The 22450-nt window shown below is 40.6% G+C and overlaps 1 pseudogene; it reads left to right on the top strand.

Annotated features, from left to right (window-relative positions):
* Window positions 1-10761: 10761 nt before the first annotated feature.
* LOC125377357 lies at window positions 10762-20890 on the top strand (annotated as a pseudogene).
* Window positions 20891-22450: the final 1560 nt, after the last annotated feature.

Genomic DNA, 22450 nt, shown 5'->3' with positions numbered 1-22450 from the left:
CATCGCGATATTAGAAATGATTCTAGAGTGCTTGGCTTAGAAGCAAATACGCTAGAGGATTTTGAATCAATATCAAGAAGCCAATGAAATCCACTGTAGCAAACAGAAGCGCGCAGCAATTAAGTTGAATCTGTCTGTATGGTAGGAACATTGCCGAAGTTTGAGTTACTGTATCTTGGCGTGTGGTATCGTGACATCATTAGGTCATTTTAAGTGTCACCGACCTCTTCGATCGTGTTAGCAGATAAATATTGCTGTATTCTAAAGAGGGTATGTCTCGGAATCAGAAGTAGATCATGTATGGATCCGTGGTTTAGTGGCAGAGCGTCCGCCCGGAGAGCGGAAGGTTGGGAATTCGATACCCAAAGGCGCTGAAATATGGTACTTGGTGTTACCGTCAGTCTGTACGGGGATGTGCAGGTACAATGAGATACCGTCAGTCTGTACGGGGATGTGCAGGTACAATGAGATACCGTCAGTATGTACGGGGATGTACAGGTACAATGAGATACCGTCAGTCTGTACGGGGATGTACAGGTACAATGTGATACCGTCAGTCTGTACGGAGACCTACAGGTACAATGTGATACCGTCAGTCTGTACGGGGACCTACAGGTACAATGAGATACCGTCAGTCTGTACGGGGACCTACAGGTACAATGAGATACCGTCAGTCTGTACGGGGATGTGCAGGTACAATGAGATACCGTCAGTCTGTACGGGGATGTACAGGTACAATGAGATACCGTCAGTCTGTACGGGGACCTACAGGTACAATGAGATACCGTCAGTCTGTACGGGGACCTACAGGTACAATGAGATACCGTCAGTCTGTACGGGGACCTACATGCAGGTACAATGAGATACCGTCAGTCTGTACGGGGACCTACAGGTACAATGAAATACCGTCAGTCTGTACGGGGACCTACAGGTACAATGAGATACCGTCAGTCTGTACGGGGACCTACAGGTACAATGAGATACCGTCAGTCTGTACGGGGACCTACAGGTACAATGAGATACCGTCAGTATGTAAGGGGATATACAGTGACAATGAGATATTTGCAGTGTGTGTGATGAGATAAGTGAATACATTGTGCTCTCAGAGGCTAGAGAAGTAGTCCATTGTCAGTCCTCACCTTAATCTGTTTACTGATGTCAGTCGTAACACACTGGGCTCCGCAGTGGTGAAGAGGTCACCGGAGATGACCACCTTTGTACCGGAAATGAGCTGCTGAGCTGGTCGATAATGCTCTACACTTGATAGCTGACACAATTGAGATGACAGCCACCAGACAGTCACCGCAAAAGGTTACACCCTCTTTGGACCCCCAAGGTTTAACATCAGAAGTCACCAATAAAGAAAACAAGTCCCTACAACGATCAGTAGCTATCACTAAAATCCAAACTACCTTGAACAGCTGGACCCATATATACAATGATGGATCCAAGAATCCTATCAACAACACTGTTGGTTACGGCATCCATATCCACAGCTCCAAGCCCCAAGCACATTCGGTTCGCCTGCCTGATGGTCAGTCAGTATTCACTGCTGATTTGAGACTAAACACAGTCAACGATATTCTATACGAATATATAGAGGTTATCACGCGAGTGTGTTTGGGGATGGTAAATATCCTGCATTAGGAATAAACATTGTATTTAGCGAGCCTTGGCGAGCTAAATACATAGTGTTTATTCCTAATACAGGATATTTACCATCCCCAAACACACAAGCGTGATAACCTCTTTATCATTTAATATCATTCTTTAATTCTGTGCTTCAAAATCGCTTTCCCTCTCTCACAAACATTAGCGAAACATTGCGAGTTTTCCTGGAATGCGCGCATTAATATTTAGCCCGTCACAGGGTAAGTGATGTGTCAGTCGGACAGTGACAGTAGCCAATATAGTTCCAACTAAAAACTGTTTCTTATACTGTGGCGAAGCAACTTATACGCAAAACAACAGTTGTTTTTAATTGCCTTTCGCGGCAATCCATCGGTCTGTCCGCTAGAGTAACTGCCCTTTGTCAAAGGGAAGCTACTCTAACCCTAGTCTATGAGACGTCACGGCCACGGTCAGACGTTGTTGACAGTCGGTCTGTCCTGTCATTACGTTAAGAAGTGTAGTCAGATGTACACACAGCGACAAAACGAAACAAGGTAACAATTCAAACATATTTCGGCCCAATCCAACTATTTTAATATGTGGAGAAGGTTTTAAGCTGCAGAGGCCTACAGGCACAGGTATGGCTACTGATCCCGCTTGGCTAGGCCTCGTGCCCTCGCAAAATTGTTTCAAAATTTATATCTCCAAAGTTGCCAAAACTTATAAAATGCCTTAGCTACGTCACAGTTAGACACTGATTCTCAGTATATTAGACTGTTCTTTTGATAATTATAGCAATTATCCCTGTAGTTTATCCAGATTCCCGATGCTTAATTCTGACTCGATCGCCGAATGACGAGGGCGACGCCATGTTTGTTTATAAACAGTGAAAGTAGTCCTACTTGACCTTTGATATTTGCATCTCTATCCGCATATGACCCCAACGGATATCGTTTTTATCCGTTGGCTTTATCCTGCCGAGAAACCTACCCATTATATAATAAACAAAACTATCGGGCCAAGGTCATCTGGTGGATCTGTGTTGGACCCCGTCTCCCATAGATATTTATGGAAATGAAAAAAGCAGTCATACTATCGAAGCTAGCTCCAGACAAAGCAGAGATACAGCCTATTCCCTTCAGTAAACTAGAGATGCAAATCAAAATCAAAGCCGTCGTTGGCCAAAGATGGCAAGCCCAATGGGATACAAGTAAGATCGGCAGATGGCTATACAATATCCAAGCTAAGATCCACAAAAACCATACTCATACTCAAATGAAAGGGAAGTTGAGGCCACCTCACGCCTCACCATCGGTCACAAAAATCACTATATATGACAATCAACAGGATGCCATTGCTCACTTGTTACTGGAATGTCAAGACCATCCCCAGCCCAGGCTAAGTTAAAACAAGAATTGCAGTTAGATCCGCCATCTGTCGTTGATACTCTACAGCCAAGAGATGCAATGGCGAATGCAACACTTATTCTATTTCTAAGAGATGGACGGCTACCAGAAATTATATAAACTGATCAGCAAAAGATAAAAAATGAAATCATATCAATATACGAAAATAGAAATCTTACCAGTACTAAAACTCACTATATATTGACAACATATGAGTCCAAAAGAGGGACAGGTCATCCGAAATTGCTAAGGCGACCTCTTAAACACTGAAAGCAACAACAGTTTGCGACTGTACGGTTTCAGGTAGGCCAGGTTGGGCACGTCTAGAAGAATATTACAAAGATATATTTTTATCATTTTTTAGATCTGGTTGAAACCCTGTCACTCGAAAGAGGCAAATATTCATGATAAGTGCAAAAGGTTCGAATTGAAGGCAGGGCAAAGTCCCAGTTGATCACGCAACAGAAGAAGCACTTGCCATTTAATCAATAACAGTTACACGAATGCATAAATTTTGCAACAAAATGATTGCTCTTTTCTGCAAAAATACGCTGCCATCAGGCCAAGCAGTCATAAGTCTTGTTTAGATCTGTTGACAAGTGCATGGTGAATCAAACAACATTCCTCACTTTTTACATTCATGAAAAGAATCTGCTATTTATGCCAATATGTAACAGTATGTCGATCTGTTCTTCGTGTATCTGGATTAAGAAAAGTATACATTCTCTTTTTGTTTAGGGCTTAGCACTCACATGTCATTTTATTGTAATGCAGCAAATCTGAAAGATCACTTAACTCTGTAAGCCGTGAGGGCTCCGGGCTAGAATAGGTCCCCAGCAACCTTTGCTGGTGGTAGTGGTGACGATATGGATCGGGGGTCATGCTCGGTCACTTGGCTGATTGCGTGTCATCGTACCCTGGCAGCGGAATGTGGACCGTAATATCAATGACTGGAATATTGCTCAGTACGACAAACAAATTAAACCAAAAATAATTATTCCCCTCTCTCTTATTTTTTTACCTCCTTCAGTCCCCCTCTCTCTCACGTAAAAATATAAGTATTCCTCTTTCTCCATCTCTCCCATTCCCCTCTCTCCTTCTTTTTTCCTCCTTCACTCCCACTCTTTCACGACAAAAAATAATAAAAAGGTATTCCTCTCTCTCTCTCTCTCTCTTACTTTTTCCCTCCCGCACTGCCTCTCTATCGCACGACAACAATCTTTCGATATCGCACGACTCTTTCTTCCCCACTCACTCCCTCTCTCACGACAAAAACAAGAGAAAAGTATTCCTCTCTCTTTCTTTTTCCCTCCCTCACTCCCTCTCAAGACAAAAAATGAAATAAGTATTCCTCTCACCCTCTCTTCCATTCCTCTCTCTCTCTTACCTTTTCCCTCCCTCCCTCACTCCCTCTCTCCACGACAAAAAATAAAATAAGTATTCCCCTCTCTCCCTCTCTGCCATTCCTCTCTCTTTCTTTTTCCCTCCCTCTCTCTCACGACAAAATAATAATAAAAAATAAGTATTTCTCTCACTTCCTTTTCCACTCCCTCACTCCCCCTCTTTCACGACAACAAAATAAATGAAATATGTATTCCTCTCTCTCGCGCCCTCCTATTTCCCTCTCTCTTATTTTTTACTTCCCTCACTCCCCACTCTCTATCTCACGTAAAAGAATAAGTATTCCACTCTCTCCCTCTCTCCCATTCGTCTCTTTTTCTCCCTCCCCTTCTTTCACGGCAAAAAAATAAATAAAATAATTAGTCCACTCTCTCCCTCACCCCCATTCCTCTCTCTCTCTCTATACCTCCATCCCTCACCCCCCCCCCCCCCCCCCCCACCTCTCTCACGACAAAAACATAAATAAAAATAAGTATTCCTCTCTCTCCCTCTCTCCCATTCCCCTCACTTTCTTCCCCCTCTATCCCCTCCCCCAACTATCCCTCTCTCTCACAACAACAAAAAGAGTATTGCTCTCTCTCCCCCTCTCTTTCTTTTTACCTCCATGCCTCACAAAAAGTAACATAAAATAAATATTCCCATCTCTCCCTCTCTCCCATTCCTCTCTATTTCTTTTTCCCTCCCTCACTCCCTCTCTCTCTCTCACGACAAGAGAAAAAATATTCCTCTCTTCCTTTTTCCCTCCCTCACTCCCCCTCTTTCACGACAACAACATAAAATTAAATAAGTATTCCTCCCCCCCTTTCTACCTTTCCTCTCTCTCTTACTTTTCCCTCCCCCACTCCATCTCTCTTTCACGACAAAAAAGTAATTAAAAATACCTATTCCTCTCTCTCTCCCATTCCTCTCTTTTTCTTTTTCCTCTTTCGCGCGACAAAAAATAAAATAAGTATTCCTCTCACCCTCTCTCCCATTCCTCTCTCTTTCTTTTGGCCTCTCCCTACTCCCTCTTTCTCACGACAACATAATAATAAAAAATAAGTGTTCCTCTCTCTTCCTTTTTTCCCTTCCTCACACCCCCTCATTCACGACAACAAAATAAATTAAATATGTATTCCTATGTCTCCCGCCCTCCCTGACTCCCTCTCTCTCACGTAAAAAAATAAGTATTCCCATCTCTCCCTCTCTCCCATTCCTCTCTTTTTCTCCCACCCCCCTCACTCCCCTTTTCTCACGACAAAAAAATAAATTTAATAAGTATTCCACTCCCCCCCCCCCCCCCCCCCTCTCCCACATTCCTCTCTCTCTTTCTTTTTACCTCCATCCCTCACAAAAAATAATAAAAAATAAGTATTCATATCTCTCCCTCTCTCCCATTCCTCTCTATTTCTTTTTCCCTCCCTCACTCCCTCTCTCACGAGAAAAGACAAAAATATTCCTCTCTCTTCCTTTTTTTCTCCCTCACTTCCCCTCTTGCACGACAACAAAATAAAATTAAATAAGTATTCCTCCCTCCCTTTTTACCTTTCCTCTCTCTCTTACTTTTTCCCACCCCCACTCCCTTTCTCTTTCACGGCAAAAAAATAATTAAAAATACCTATTCCTCTCTCTCCCATTCCTCTCTTTTTCTTTTTCCTCTTTGGCACGACAAAACATAAAATAAGTATTCCTCTCATCCTCTCTCCCATTCCTCTCTCTTTCTCCCCCCCAAATCCCTCTGTCTCACGACAAAAAAAAATAATAAAAAATATGTGTTCCTCTCTCTAACTTTTTCCCTTCCTCACTCCTCTCATTCACGACAACAAAATAAATTAAATATGTATTCCTCTGTCTCCCGCCCTCCCATTACCCGCTCACATTTTTACCTCCCTCACTCCCTCTCTCTCACGTAAAAAAATAAGTATTCCCATCTCTCCCTCTCTCCCATTCCTGTCTTTTTCTCTCCCCCCCCCTCTTCCTCCCCTTCTTTCACGACAAAAAAATAAATTAAATAGGTACTCCACTCCCCCCTCTCCCCCATTCCTCTCTCGCTTTCCTTTTACCTCCATCCCCACAAAAAATAATAAAAAATAAGTATTCATATCTCTCCCTCTCTCCCTCTCTCCCATTCCTCTTTTTCTTTTTCCCTCCCTCACTCCCTCTCTCTCACGACAAAAGAAAAAAATATTCCTCTCTCTTCCTTTTTCCCTCCCTCACTCCCCGTCTTTCACGACAACAAAATAAAATTAAATAAGAATTCCTCCCTCCCTTTCCACCTTTCCTCTCTCTCTTACTTTTTCCCTCCCGCACTCCCTCTCTCTTTCACGACAAAAAAGTAATTAAAAATAATACGTATTCCTCTCTCTCACATTCCTCTCTTCCTTTTCCCCTCCCTCACTCCGCCTCTTTCACGACAACAAAATAAATTAAATATGTATTCCTCTCTCTCCCGCCCTCCCATTCCTCTCTCTTCCTTTCCCCTCCCTCATTCCCTCTCTTTCACGACAAAAAATAATAAAAAATAAGCATTCCTCTCTCTCCCTCTCTCCCATTCCTCTCTCTCTCTTTCTTTTTCCCTCCACCCCTCAATCCTCTGTCTCTCGACACAAAAATAATAAAAAAATAAGTATTCCTCCCTCTCCCTCTCTCCCATTCCTCTCTCTTTCTTTTTCCCTCCATCCCTCCCTCTCTCTCACGACAAAAAAGTATTTTTCTCTCTCCCATTCCTCTCTCCGTTACTTTTACCCTCCCTCACTCCCTCTCTCTCACGACAAAAAATATTCCTCTCTCTCCCTCTCTCCCATTTCTTTCTCTTTCCCTTTCTCACTCCCTCTCTCTCTCTCTCTCTCTCTCTCTCTCTCTCTCTCTCTTTCATTCCCTCCTTCCCTCACTCCCACTCTCTCTCTTCCTACTATATACATTGTTAACTTCAGATGACATTTTCTGCTCAACAAAGGAAGCTTAGAGCATGTGAAAGCATATCTATTTCATCACTTGCGGTGTCAAGTTTCCCATTTCCTTAAATGTTATTAAAGTAAAACCAACTTCGAATTTCAACATAAAGAGAGAATACAGTTTACTTGCACCAACACTTTTTTAACACATTTCCATACTTTGTGTTGTAGTAGTGGCACCCACGTATGACATGATTGGCCATCACTGCAGACTGGTGTGATTAAACTTTGTAGTATTTATTACCACTTATGCTCTTTTACTACATACATATCGTGTTTAAAAATAGCAATATATTAAATGTAGCTCGGGTATTAAAGGAGCAGGTACCCAGGTACATATAGAAGCCAAAAATCCACTAGTCACCATTTTCAGGCATAACATACAATATCCCCCAAGCAGCCCGAATTTAGAAAAAACCCATATTGAGTACTTGTGTAACTCTAAAAGCTGTTGTGTCAAAAGCGATGCATGAAAAGGGAGATAACTCATTATTTAGACACATTATTGTTTGTTTGTTGTTTAACACCGCACTCAGCAATATTCCAGCTATATGACAGCGTTCTGTATATAATCGAGTCTAGACCAGACAATCCAGTAATTGACCTCATGAGCATCGATCCACGCAATTGGGATCGATGACCTGTACCAACCAAATCAGCGAGCCTGACCACCAATTCCTGTCAGCATCATACCCGTGCTCGTGGGTTTCACCGAAGTGGTAAACGTCTGAGACCTGCATCACTTCGGGCTTTCCTCCCACATTAAGCTGACACGCCGCGATATAACTGGAATACTGTTAAAAGCGGCGTTAAACCAACTCAATCACTCACGCACTCACTTACGACAAGCAAAGTGGATTTTTACGGCAAGCTGAAGACCTATTCTATCCCGGATCTTCACGGGTCTAGACATTATTAATCGCATGTTATGCTTGTCATCGAGATATAATAAATATATTTAGACATTTGATAACAGGCAGGTATTATGTTTTACAGTCCTTTTTGGTAATTAGCAATGATAAAATAGTTACACACACCCTTCTCGTTACATAAAATAGAAATAAAATATTAATTTAAAAAAGCAGGGAGGCAATTAACTTGTGCCAAAGTAATAAAACAAGAGGACAAAGTCATCTCCCCTGCAATGGTAAAAAATCAAGACTATCAAACGGAATCAATTCACCATTTTGGCCCTGTTTATACATGTGCCAAGTTTGGAGAACAAATATTCAACTTTGCGGTTTTCGAGGTCTGCTCCGGAAACAGCAGTTGTCAAAGTTGTTGTGAAAGTTCACAACAAGACATATGTATGTTCAAAGTTTGGTGAAGAAATAAAGTACGGAAACAAGCTCAAACTCGTTATTTGAATGTAGCACCAATCGTTCTACTTTAATTTGCTCTTATAATATCGACAGTTTTCAAATGAACAGGCTTTCTGTCAAATCGCCTCTGCATGCTTTGCGAATCAAGGGAGGTAATTCGCCCCGGAAAACTCACGTGCAAAGGCGTGGACTGGGGTGCGCACGAACCATGTTATTCAACGTCTTCATACGACCGACGCATTCATATTGTAATAATACTGGCCTTGATAAATACTGTCTTCTAATCCAATAAAGCTGAAATTAATATTTATATAATATTTAAATATTCTGTATTAAAAAATCACGACTTTCTCTTCAGTTTGACCAAAGCGAGATATTCTGCGCAGCGGCAGGGTTGTCGACTTCGCTGTGCGGAGCTCGTTTGTTCTGGTTTCAGAATTGAACCATGCATGAACTAAATGTGTGACGTCACACTCGGAAATTAATTCAGGCATGATTTAAAATCACACAGAAGCGCCGACGTACTGTGCCTGTAAGATTGCGGAGTGGGATTTACACGGAATCAGAGGAGTAGACTCGAATGATGAACCTTGGATTTGATTTGAGGGTGGCCGCCGTGCTCCTGCTGTTATTGATTTGCTAAACTATTATACATATGATGGGTGTGGTGGGGGTGGGGTGGGGTGTGTGTGATTATTTACGATCACGAGTCGTTTATTCTTAAGATATCCACATTATGTACAGCCTCTTTAATGATGTTCATAAAATGTACAAACTAAAAAGATATTTACCCATATTGTAATAATGATGACTCCCTGAATAGAATACCTTGGAAATGTCGGACAAGTTCATTTAACGAACAGGTGGGTTAAGTTTGGTATTTCCCGCATATTCTCAAAATACTCGCGGCGATTACCTGTACCTGTTCTCCCAATACCGATTGTCATATCCCTCACGCTTTGGGATGCGATCGTTCGGCCATCGTGTTTATCTGCGTTGCCCAGCTACATCTATTGGGAACAACTCACCAGACACCCTCTCAAATATAACGCCGTCATATATACGACGTCATCATTGTTCTTTGCAATTTATCTGGTAGCTATCTCACATCAACGTATAATGACTTCTGTTTGTACTATATTATATGCATGTTGTGCAATGTTATGCTATTTTGTAGGTTGTTTAATGTACGTTTTTTTAAAGTTTCTGTATTTATTATTATTTTATTTATTATTTATATTTTCGTGGGTTGGGGGTTTAGAATTTGAGAATGCGGTGTTAAACAACAAAAATCAAATCAAACAGCTGAACAGCCAATTCCAGGCGTGTGCAATATCCCCGTTATCTAACAGATTGGGGAATGACCTTTGCATGTATCCAAGTGCAACAGGTATGCGATGGTCCTGAACACATATCCGACGTTTCCGACGTGTCTATATATGTATAAATTATGACCTGAGTAATCTCGTGATATAATTATCAAGTTTTATGGTAAACCAATAATACAAGACACAAGATGAGTTGTGGAAAGATAGGAGACTTTATCATATGTATTAAAACTATAACAATAGCCAAGACACTATCTGTACATATACTTTCTCATGTCATATAGGCGAGTGAGTATGGTTTCACGCCGCTTTTACCAATATTTCAGCAATATCACGGCAGGGGACACAGACATGGGCTTCACACATCGAACCCGGGTCTTCGGCGTGACGAGCGAACTCTTTAACCACTAGGCTAACTCACCGACCCTCATGTATGTTATGTTAATTGAAACAGGCGCCATCACTGAAGTGAAAGCACAAGAATAGATACTATGCTCTTAAAGACTCATATAAATTTTCAACACGGGTGAATTTTGTGAACAATGAAGCTGGTAATACAACTCCCAACTAACAGACGCTTTTAGAGAAATCAATTTTGTTTGGAAATGAAGTATAATCTGATAATGAAATATAATAACGCAAAATGACGTTCAATACCTATTGTTGTGGCTATTAAGAAAATTTACACAGAATGATTGGATGAGTGCCCGAAAGAACACACTACCAGCCATATAACACTGATTAATGACGTCATCAAAAAATGTGCACTGACATTTTCCGCAACAGAGTAAGCGGGGCTAAATCAGTCGGCAATTCCTTTTCTTGACTAAGAATACAATCACATGGCGGCGTTTTCTCTGAACTCTGAAGCCTCAAGGCAGAATTTAATCTGATCTATTTCCACAAGAAAGATTGTTACAGCTTTTTAATTCATAATTATGTTTTATAATACGTTGCTGCATAACATGATATTTCGGGTAGTGATGGAATAAATATTGCGCATTATTTCACTGCGAAACTCCTACTGATTGCCCGTGTGGATCCAGGAGAGAACAGGCCTACATCAATCTATTGATCATCACTAATTCATAATGATTCTTGACCCGTGAAGATCCGGGGTAGAATAGGTCTTCAGCATCACATGCTTGCCGTATAAGGTGACTATGCTTGTCGTAAAAGGCGACTAACGGGGTCGGGTTGTCAGGCTCGCTGACTTGGTTGATGCATGTCAATGATCCCAATTGCGTGGATCGATACTTGAAGTTATCAATCACTGGATTGTCTGGTCCAGACTCGATTATTTACAGACCGCCGTCATATAGCTGGAATGTTGCTGAGTGCGGCGTTAAACAACAACAAACCAACCAATCATAGTGATTCATAAACACATGCTTATGTAGTCGGAATCGTACAATGGCTTTTAGTAGAGACATTATTTCGCCTTTTCTTCTACTTTTTTGCGAACACCTGGTGCCATCACTGATGTTCAGTTATCCATCCTTTTCATTTTCACATCTGTTTTGCCTTTAACGTCCAATGGAATCTGTTTCGGGGACTGGTGTTTCTCTAGCGTTGACGTTTTATAATTATTATGATTATAGCAAACGAAGTGTCTTGGTTGACTGCGTGATATCGTACTCTGACGGAGTGGGTGGCTGTTATACAAATGGACCTCTGGTTTGTTTCATGAGACTATTTTTGTTTTGTTGTTGTTTTTTGGTATGTTTTTGCTGTTTTGATGCAGCAGGGATATAGCTGACTTCATCATCAACAACAAAATAATGAAAAAGGGACATCAATAATCAGCAAAATGGCTTCAACCAATCAACAAGTAGTAAATGATACAACATTGAGATCAAATTAAATCGCAAAATGGCACCAAGCCAATTAGACTGTTTAAATATACATTTCTTGTCTTGAACAAACACAAAACACGTCAGAAAGACGAAATACAAGGACACTTTAAAGTGTGGTTCTGGTAACACTATGCTTCTTTGTCAGATTTAATTGACTATCACGTTAAGGCAAGTCACGTTGTGTGTAGGTTCGGAAGTTTAAGTGGGAAATGGACACTTGTTAGCATCATATTCTTTAATTGCCACCTTTACGGAAGGAGGAATAATATCCGTTACCTCGTATTTGAATTGTAAAGAACTATTCACATGTTGGTTTGGTTGGTTTCTTATTTAACGCCGCACTCAGCGGTATTCCAGCTATATGACGGTGGTCTGTAAATAATCGAGTCTGGACCAGACAATCCAGTGATTGATATCATGAACATCGATCCACGCAATTGTAATGCGATGACATGAATCAGCCAAGTCAGCGAGCCTGACCACCCGATCCCGTTAGTCGCCTTTTACGACAAGCATAGTCGCCTTTTACGGCAAGCATGGGTTGCTGAAGACCTATTCTTCCCCCGATCTTCGTGGGACCTATTCACATGTAAGAAGAGCTGAAATCATTTTCATATTCGCCCTAGTAGAACTGAAATCATTTTCATATGAACCCTACAGTGTTTTATTGTAGGATGAACAACGACCATGAGTGGTTTATTTCTTATGTAACAGTTAGATATCAAAATTTTCTACAGCATCTTTAAGGAGATGTACAAGCTTTTAAAATATTTATCCAAATTTTGATAATGATGACTTCCTGAATAGAACCCGATCTCGGAATTGTTGGACAAATCCTTCTGTACAAACAGGTGGGTTATTCTCACCATCCTTGCGTCGATTACCTGTTGATTTTCTCCTACTACCGATTGCCATATCTCCTCATTTGTGGATGCGATCGTTCGGCCAGTGCGTTTATCTCCCTCTCAAATATAACGTCGTCCATGATATGACGTCATCAAGTTGTGAGCTTATATTCGACTTATCAGAAACAATGTTTTATCGTGAAATAAACCATGCTTTGTTCTTCGTTTTTGTTTGCGATTTATCGCGGAGCTATCTTATATAATAAAATATAGTTCTATATGTAGTAGTAATTTGCGTTAATAGTTTAACAAGAGGCTACTGAAACTAAAACGTGAACATATTTTGTCTTAGTTTGTTATTTTAAGATGACATTGAAAATTAGTCGCCTCTTTCCACAAGCATAGCCTTTTACGGCAAGCATGAGGTGCGGAAGACCTATTTTACCCTGGATGTTCACGGGTCAGTAAACAAGTAACTAATTAGTCGGGCTACTTACCATGCCATAGCTCAGGGAAACAAGTAACAAATTAGTCGGACCACTTACCGTGCCATATCTCAGGGAAACAAGTAACTAATTAGTTGGGCTACTTACCATGCCATATCTCAGGGAAACAAGTAACAAATTAGTCGGGCCACTTACCATGTCATATCTCAGGGAAACAAGTAACTAATTAGTTGGGCCACTTACCATGCCATATCTCAGGGAAACAAGTAACAAATTAGTCAGAACACTTACCACGCCATATCTCAGGGAAACAAGTAACAAATTAGTCGGGCCACTTACCATGCCATATCTCAGGGAAACAAGTAACAAATTAGTCGGGCCACTTACCATGCCATATCTCAGGGAAACAAGTAACAAATTAGTCAGACCACTTACCATGTCATATCTCAGGGAAACAAGTAACTAATTAGTTGGGCTACTTACCACGCCATATCTCAGGGAAACAAGTAACTAATTAGTTGGGCCACTTACCATGTCATTTCTCAGGGAAACAAGTAACTAATCAGTTGGGCCACTTACCATGCCATATCTCAGGGAAACAAGTAACTAATTAGTTGGGCCACTTACCATGTCATATCTCAGGGAAACAAGTAACTAATCAGTATTTCAGAAAATCAGCGAACTATTAGTAATTAGCAACGCCACTAACAATGCCACATCTGGAAAATTAGATGATGAAATAAAGTAACTAATTAGTTGGGCTACTTCCCATGCCATATCGCAGGGAAACAAGTAACAAATTAGTTGGGCCACTTACCATGCCATATCTCAGGGAAACAAGTAACAAATTAGTCAGAACACTTACCACGCCATATCTCAGGGAAACAAGTAACAAATTAGTCGGGCCACTTACCATGCCATATCTCAGGGAAGCAAGTAACAAATTAGTCAGACCACTTACCATGCCATATCTCAGGGAAACAAGTAACAAATTAGTCGGGCCACTTACCATGCCATATCTCAGGGAAACAAGTAACAAATTAGTCAGACCACTTACCATGTCATATCTCAGGGAAACAAGTAACTAATTAGTTGGGCTACTTACCACGCCATATCTCAGGGAAACAAGTAACTAATTAGTTGGGCCACTTACCATGTCATTTCTCAGGGAAACAAGTAACTAATCAGTTGGGCCACTTACCATGCCATATCTCAGGGAAACAAGTAACTAATTAGTTGGGCCACTTACCATGTCATATCTCAGGGAAACAAGTAACTAATCAGTATTTCAGAAAATCAGCGAACTATTAGTAATTAGCAACGCCACTAACAATGCCACATCTGGAAAATTAGATGATGAAATAAAGTAACTAATTAGTTGGGCTACTTACCATGCCATATCGCAGGGAAACAAGTAACAAATTAGTTGGGCCACTTACCATGCCATATCTCAGGGAAACAAGTAACAAATTAGTCAGAACACTTACCACGCCATATCTCAGGGAAACAAGTAACAAATTAGTCGGGCCACTTACCATGCCATATCTCAGGGAAGCAAGTAACAAATTAGTCAGACCACTTACCATGCCATATCTCAGGGAAACAAGTAACAAATTAGTCGGGCCACTTACCATGCCATATCTCAGGGAAACAAGTAACAAATTAGTCAGACCACTTACCATGTCATATCTCAGGGAAACAAGTAACTAATTAGTTGGGCTACTTACCACGCCATATCTCAGGGAAACAAGTAACTAATTAGTTGGGCCACTTACCATGTCATTTCTCAGGGAAACAAGTAACTAATCAGTTGGGCCACTTACCATGCCATATCTCAGGGAAACAAGTAACTAATTAGTTGGGCCACTTACCATGTCATATCTCAGGGAAACAAGTAACTAATCAGTATTTCAGAAAATCAGCGAACTATTAGTAATTAGCAACGCCACTAACAATGCCACATCTGGAAAATTAGATGATGAAATAAAGTAACTAATTAGTTGGGCTACTTACCATGCCATATCGCAGGGAAACAAGTAACAAATTAGTTGGACCACTTACCATGCCATAGCTCAGGGAAACAAGTAACAAATTAGTCAGACCACTTACCATGTCATTTCTCAGGGAAACAAGTAACTAATCAGTTGGGCCACTTACCATGCCATATCTCAGGGAAACAGGTAACTAATTAGTTGGGCCACTTACCATGTCATATCTCAGGGAAACAAGTAACTAATCAGTATTTCAGAAAATCAGCGAACTATTAGTAATTAGCAACGCCACTAACAATGCCACATCTGGAAAATTAGATGATGAAATAAAGTAACTAATTAGTTGGGCTACTTACCATGCCATATCGCAGGGAAACAAGTAACAAATTAGTTGGACCACTTACCATGCCATAGCTCAGGGAAACAAGTAACAAATTAGTCAGACCACTTACCATGTCATTTCTCAGGGAAACAAGTAACTAATCAGTTGGGCCACTTACCATGCCATATCTCAGGGAAACAGGTAACTAATTAGTTGGGCCACTTACCATGTCATATCTCAGGGAAACAAGTAACTAATCAGTATTTCAGAAAATCAGCGAACTATTAGTAATTAGCAACGCCACTAACAATGCCACATCTGGAAAATTAGATGATGAAATAAAGTAACTAATTAGTTGGGCTACTTACCATGCCATATCGCAGGGAAACAAGTAACAAATTAGTTGGACCACTTACCATGCCATAGCTCAGGGAAACAAGTAACAAATTAGTCAGACCACTTACCATGTCATTTCTCAGGGAAACAAGTAACTAATCAGTTGGGCCACTTACCATGCCATATCTCAGGGAAACAGGTAACTAATTAGTTGGGCCACTTACCATGTCATATCTCAGGGAAACAAGTAACTCATCAGTATTTCAGAAAATCAGCGAACTATTAGTAATTAGCAACGCCACTAACAATGCCACATCTGGAAAATTAGATGATGAAATAAAGTAACTAATTAGTTGGGCTACTTCCCATGCCATATCGCAGGGAAACAAGTAACAAATTAGTTGGACCACTTACCATGCCATAGCTCAGGGAAACAAGTAACAAATTAGTCAGACCACTTACCACGCCATATCTCAGGGAAACAAGTAACTAATTAGTTGGGCCACTTACCATGTCATATCTCAGGGAAACAAGTAACTAATTAGTTGGGCCACTTACCATGTCATATCTCAGGGAAACAAGTAACTAATTAGTTGGGCTACTTACCATGCCATATCTCAGGCAAACAAGTAACTAATCAGTTGGGCCACTTACCATGCCATATCTCAGGGAAACAAGTAACTAATTAGTCGGGCTACTTACCATGCCATATCTCAGGGAAACAAGTAACAAATTAGTCGGACCACTTACCATGTCAGATCTCAGGTAAACAAGTAACTAATTAGTTGGGCCACTTACCATGCCATATCTCAGGGAAACAAGTAACAAATTAGTTGGGCCACTTACCATTTCATATCTCGGGGAAACAAGTAACTAATTAGTCGGGCTACTTACCATGCCATATCTCAGGGAAACAAGTAACAAATTAGTCGGGCTACTTACCATTTCATATCTCGGGGAAACAAGTAACTAATTAGTCGGGCTACTTACCATGCCATATCTCAGGGAAACAAGTAACAAATTAGTCGGACCACTTACCATGTCATATCTCAGGGAAACAAGTAACAAATTAGTCGGACCACTTACCATGTCATATCTCAGGGAAACAAGTAACTAATTAGTTGGGCCACTTACCATGCCATATCTCAGGAAAACAAGCAACTAATTAGTTGGGAAACTTACCATGTCATATCTCAGGGAAACAAGTAACTAATCAGTCGGGCCACTTACCATGTCATATCTCAGGGAAACAAGTAACAAATTAGTCGGGCCACTTACCATGCCATAGCTCAGGAAAACAAGCAACTAATTAACTGGGCCACTTACCATGTCATATCTCAGGGAAACAAGTAACTAATCAGTTGGGCCACTTACCATGCCATATCTCAGGGAAACAAGTAACTAATCAGTTGGGCCACTTACCATGCCATATCTCAGTGAAACAAGTAACTTATTAGTCGGGCCACTTACCATGCTATATCTCAGGGAAACAAGTTACTAATTAGTTGGGCCACTTACCATGACATATCTCAGGGAAACAAGTAACTAAACAGTTGGGCCACTTACCATGCCATATCTCAGGGAAACAAGTAATTAATCAGTTGGGCCACTTACCATGCCATATCTCAGGTAAACAAGTAACTAATTAGTTGGGCTACTTACCATGCCATATCTCAGGGAAACAAGTAAAAAATTAGTTGGGCCACTTACCATGCGATATCTCAGGGAAACAAGTAACTAATTAGTTGGGCCACTTACCATGCCATATCTCGGGGAAACAAGTAACTAATCAGTTGGGCCACTTACCATGTTATATCTCAGGGAAACAAGTACCTAATCAGTTGGGCCACTTACCATGCCATATCTCAGGGAAACAAGTACCTAATCAGTTGGGCCACTTACCACGCCATATCTAGGGGAAACAAGTAACACATTATTCGGGCCACTTACCATGCCATATCTCAGGGAAACAAGTAACTAATCAGTTGGGCCACTTACCACGCCATATCTCAGGGAAACAAGTAACAAATTATTCGGACCACTTACCACGCCATATCTCAGGGAAACAAGTAACTAAACAGTTGGGCCACTTACCATGTCATATCTCAGGGAAACAAGTAACAAATTAGTCGGGCCACTTACCATGTCATATCTCAGGGAAACAAGTAACTAATTAGTTGGGCCACTTACCATGTCATATCTCAGAGAAACAAGTAACAAATTAGTCGGACCACTTACCATTTCATATCTCAGGGAAACAAGTTACTAATTAGTTGGGCCACTTACCATGACATATCTCAGGGAAACAAGTAACAAATTAGTCGGACCACTTACCATGTCAGATCTCAGGTAAACAAGTAACTAATTAGTTGGGCCACTTACCATGCCATATCTCAGGGAAACAAGTAACAAATTAGTTGGGCCACTTACCATTTCATATCTCGGGGAAACAAGTAACTAATTAGTCGGGCTACTTACCATGCCATATCTCAGGGAAACAAGTAACAAATTAGTCGGGCTACTTACCATTTCATATCTCGGGGAAACAAGTAACTAATTAGTCGGGCTACTTACCATGCCATATCTCAGGGAAACAAGTAACAAATTAGTCGGACCACTTACCATGTCATATCTCAGGTAAACAAGTAACTAATTAGTTGGGCCACTTACCATGCCATATCTCAGGGAAACAAGTAACAAATTAGTTGGGCCACTTACCATTTCATATCTCGGGGAAACAAGTAACTAATTAGTCGGGCTACTTACCATGCCATATCTCAGGGAAACAAGTAACAAATTAGTCGGACCACTTACCATGTCATATCTCAGGGAAACAAGTAACAAATTAGTCGGACCACTTACCATGTCATATCTCAGGGAAACAAGTAACTAATTAGTTGGGCCACTTACCATGCCATATCTCAGGAAAACAAGCAACTAATTAGTTGGGAAACTTACCATGTCATATCTCAGGGAAACAAGTAACTAATCAGTCGGGCCACTTACCATGTCATATCTCAGGGAAACAAGTAACAAATTAGTCGGGCCACTTACCATGCCATAGCTCAGGAAAACAAGCAACTAATTAACTGGGCCACTTACCATGTCATATCTCAGGGAAACAAGTAACTAATCAGTTGGGCCACTTACCATGCCATATCTCAGGGAAACAAGTAACTAATCAGTTGGGCCACTTACCATGCCATATCTCAGTGAAACAAGTAACTTATTAGTCGGGCCACTTACCATGCTATATCTCAGGGAAACAAGTTACTAATTAGTTGGGCCACTTACCATGACATATCTCAGGGAAACAAGTAACTAAACAGTTGGGCCACTTACCATGCCATATCTCAGGGAAACAAGTAATTAATCAGTTGGGCCACTTACCATGCCATATCTCAGGTAAACAAGTAACTAATTAGTTGGGCTACTTACCATGCCATATCTCAGGGAAACAAGTAAAAAATTAGTTGGGCCACTTACCATGCGATATCTCAGGGAAACAAGTAACTAATTAGTTGGGCCACTTACCATGCCATATCTCGGGGAAACAAGTAACTAATCAGTTGGGCCACTTACCATGTTATATCTCAGGGAAACAAGTACCTAATCAGTTGGGCCACTTACCATGCCATATCTCAGGGAAACAAGTACCTAATCAGTTGGGCCACTTACCACGCCATATCTAGGGGAAACAAGTAACACATTATTCGGGCCACTTACCATGCCATATCTCAGGGAAACAAGTAACTAATCAGTTGGGCCACTTACCACGCCATATCTCAGGGAAACAAGTAACAAATTATTCGGACCACTTACCACGCCATATCTCAGGGAAACAAGTAACTAAACAGTTGGGCCACTTACCATGTCATATCTCAGGGAAACAAGTAACAAATTAGTCGGGCCACTTACCATGTCATATCTCAGGGAAACAAGTAACTAATTAGTTGGGCCACTTACCATGTCATATCTCAGAGAAACAAGTAACAAATTAGTCGGACCACTTACCATTTCATATCTCAGGGAAACAAGTTACTAATTAGTTGGGCCACTTACCATGACATATCTCAGGGAAACAAGTAACAAATTAGTCGGACCACTTACCATTTGTTATATCAGGGAAACAAGTAACTAATCAGTTGGGCTACTTACCATGTCATATCTCAGGGAAACAAGTAAAAAATTAGTTGGGCCACTTACCATGTCATATCTCAGGGAAACAAGTAACTAATTAGTTGGGCCACTTACCATGCCATATCTCAGGGAAACAAGTAACAAATTAGTCGGGCCACTTACCATGCCATATCTCAGGGAAACAAGCAACTAATTAGTAGGCCACTTACCTTGCCATATCTCAGGGAAACAAGTAACTAAAACGCCATATCTCAGGGAAACAAGTAACAAATTAGTCGGGCCACTTACCATGCCATATCGCAGGGAAACAAGTAACTAATCAGTTGGGCCACTTACCATGTCATATCTCAGGGAAACAAGTAACTAATTAGTTGGGCCACTTACCATGTCATATCTCAGGGAAACAAGTAACTAATCAGTCGAGCCACTTACCATGCCGTATTTCAGAAAATCAGCGAACTATTAGTAATTAGCAACGCCACTAACAATGCCACATCTAGAAAAATTAGATGATGAAATAAAGTTATCTTAATTTTTACTTGAACCTTTGGCTTGTCATAAGTAAATCATGCCTTGGAAGAGAAATGTGAAATTGCAGTGCGTTTAGATTGTTATCATCATACACAATATCTTTCTATGGATTAGGAATGTTTAGGAGCAAATGGTTGTTGTCTAAAAATGTACCTTTCATGCCAAACATTACTTGTATCCCAGGAAAAGGAATAAAAACACCGTTGAATAAAATCGGGAAATACACATGAATGCAGCAATCATAAAAAATGGAAACATTTTTTCATACAATATAGAAAATCTGCACGAGAAGTTCAATTTAAAATCTTACATATATGTCAATTTATACACTAAAAATAAATTGTTTAATATGAACTTGATTGACAACAACCTGTATTAATATTGCAGTTCAGACAATTGAACCATTGCTCATGTATGTTTAGAATGTTCATAATGTCAAAACACACTGCGATGAATATAAAGCTTTTATGAAATGTTAAATGTTAGAGTCAGGCTACTTTTTTTACAAAACAAGACATCTACTCCAGAGGTACCAATAATGTCTTATTGAATCTTAATTATTATAAGACAAAAATACACATTTTCGAAATAAATATGAAAGGAGTAAAACTTTGTTATAAATCATAAAGAATTATACAAAACGACAATTATAATGTTCCTGAAATGGAACAATTATTTATTCTAATACGCCTTAGAGACTCTTGCTCAAAAATTCGATCAGGGTAACAATATTCCAGGACCCGTGATGATCTGGGGTAGAATAGGTCACCTCAGGCTTAAGCAACCCATGCTTGCCGTAAAAGGTGACTATGCTTGTCGTGAGAGGCGACTAACGGGATCGGGTGGTCAGGCTCGCTGACTTGGGTGATGCATGTCATCGATCCCAATGGCCAGGATCGATGCGTGTCATGATGTCAATCTCTGGATTGTCTGGTCCAGACTCGATTATTTACAGACCGCTGTCATATAGCTGGAATGTTCCTGTGGCGTTAAACAACAAACAAACAAACAAACAAAAACAAAAACTAAGTCACCGAGCCTGACCACCCGACCCATTAAGCTGCCTCTTACAACATGTGTTGCTAGGGACCTACATGCTTACTCTGAATGCCCGCACGTTCATTGGAAATGAAACAAGCTCCAATATCACAGCGGCCTGAATTAATCCAGTCTGGTGGCGTTGGGTGTTGCTTGAAATATCAACTGAGAGAGTCTGAGTGTAACATTTACACACCGACTTAAAAAATATTCTCTTCAGATATATAACGGGCTACCATTATTAGACTTAAGACATTGGAATCATGAGGAAATTCGAACCAATGTCTTCAGTGTGATGAGTCAATGCTGTAATCTCTGGACTTCAGTCGAACTTCTCACACTTAAAATCAATATGTCTGTATTGCAATGCGTCTTGTCACTGCACCTGGTACAGACATAGGTTTGTAATCACGTGTCCCCTTACACGTGAGTGAGTGAGTTAACATTTAACGTCGCGTCGTTATTATTTCATATGGATCGATCGATGCTCATGATATCAATCATTGGATTGTCTGGTCCAGACTCGATTATTTACAGACCGCCGTATTATAGTTGGAACATTGCGGCGTTAAACAACCAACCAACCAGCAAACCAACCAACCATCACGATGGTCACTGGCCGACCTTTCAGTAATCATATCTTCATAAGTATATCACCAAATACAAGTAACAAATCTACCCCACTGAATATAGACATAGGTGTTCGAAGGACAGCACTGCACTGATTTTGACACATATTTTGAAAATAAAGAAAAACAAGCATATCTTTACGAACCGACCCTTGGTTGTCAGTCAGTAATGGCCAAATAACTGATCTCATCATTCCTAAATATGCCAACTATTACGACTGTCAACAGCTGTGACAACCAATCATGTTAGTCTACTTGGTCCTGTCAAAGTTAGAGATCGCCCATTAATAAGCAGAACTAGTTGGTGAGTCCCCG

Source organism: Haliotis rufescens, unplaced genomic scaffold (genome assembly GCF_023055435.1).
Source record: "Haliotis rufescens isolate VD_foot unplaced genomic scaffold, xgHalRufe1.0.p SCAF_9, whole genome shotgun sequence".
In the NCBI taxonomy this organism is placed as follows: Eukaryota; Metazoa; Mollusca; class Gastropoda; order Lepetellida; family Haliotidae; genus Haliotis; species Haliotis rufescens.
Note: the sequence above shows the minus strand (reverse complement) of the source record. Positions and strands in the feature narration are given on the sequence as shown.